The sequence below is a fragment of the Protomyctophum parallelum genome, assembly GCF_964188405.1.
Source record: "Protomyctophum parallelum genome assembly, chromosome: 18".
NCBI classification, from domain to species: Eukaryota; Metazoa; Chordata; class Actinopteri; order Myctophiformes; family Myctophidae; genus Protomyctophum; species Protomyctophum parallelum.
Genome location: NC_139716.1, coordinates 29,892,630 through 29,892,968, shown reverse-complemented (window position 1 = coordinate 29,892,968; position 339 = coordinate 29,892,630).

Sequence of the window (339 nt, the reverse complement as noted above, 5' to 3'; positions counted from 1 at the left end):
AGAGAGAGAGAGGGAGAGGGAGAGGGAGAGGGAGAGAGGGAGAGATCAGAGATTTGCTCGTCCCCTCCAGATGTGACGCCATAACGTATATCAAAGTCTTGGTCGTATTTTTTTACTATAATTTGTCAATTTAAAATGTCCTTGGTTTGGATGAAAGTAGCTGAAAATAATAAAATTATAACATTATTATTGTTGTTTTTGTCTTTGCTGTTGTTTTTTGTTACGCTAATTCGTGCTGAGTGATTTTCTTTGGTTAAAAAAAAGGGTTAAAAAAACGTCTATTGTGATATTGTGTTTGTTCAGAGTCTCCATGTCGCTCCAGCTATTTATTAAACAGAA